The following is a 723-nucleotide window of genomic DNA, read 5'->3' as shown; positions in this document are numbered from 1 at the left end:
GCACGAGGGATCCGAGAAAAACCCCTCAGGGAGTCGGGGCGGCGATTGGAGGGTCTCCTCCTGGCTGGCCGAGCGGCGCTGCGCCAGCCGAGATCCCGCAGCGGGAAGGGAGCGCGTTTCCTTCAGGGCTGGGTTCCAGGGTTCGGGGAGGGGGCGTGAGAAAGGGAAGCGTCTTCCCCTACCCGCGTGGGCTCCCCGCCTTCCCGCCGCTGCGCCCCCCACCACCGCGCGGCTTGGGGAGGGTCCGCCCAGTGTCCTGCCGTTAGGCAAGCTTTGCCTTTGGGTCACGGGAGCAAGTCCTCGCTGAGAGCTCCCCGACGAACAGGCTATGGAGGTGTCAGCTCACGGAAACGCACGCGCCATTAGAAGGTGAGGCCGAGGTCCTCCTGGCCGAGGCGGTCAGACGTGAGGTCCTCGCTCGCAGCCTGGAGCGGGCCCCTGGCGGCCTCCGTGCCCTTCCTCTCCCAGGGGTGCTCACAGCCCGCCTGGGCCCCGGAGCCCCCTTCCCAGTTCCCAATCGCTAATGACCTGCTGGAATTAAACTGGTAACTTTCCCTGCCCTTGAACCAGAAGTTTCAGGATGGGTTTGCTAATCCCCGTGCTATTTGTAACCTGCCCCGTGACACGTGACTCGGATTCAGCGGTGCCAGTTTCCACCCCAGAGGTCAGGGCGCTGGGGAAGGTGAGTAAAGGGCCCAGCCCAGGCTCCAGGAGCCCTGGGGA

Source organism: Myotis brandtii, unplaced genomic scaffold (assembly GCF_000412655.1).
Source record: "Myotis brandtii unplaced genomic scaffold, ASM41265v1 scaffold115, whole genome shotgun sequence".
In the NCBI taxonomy this organism is placed as follows: Eukaryota; Metazoa; Chordata; class Mammalia; order Chiroptera; family Vespertilionidae; genus Myotis; species Myotis brandtii.
Note: the sequence above shows the minus strand (reverse complement) of the source record.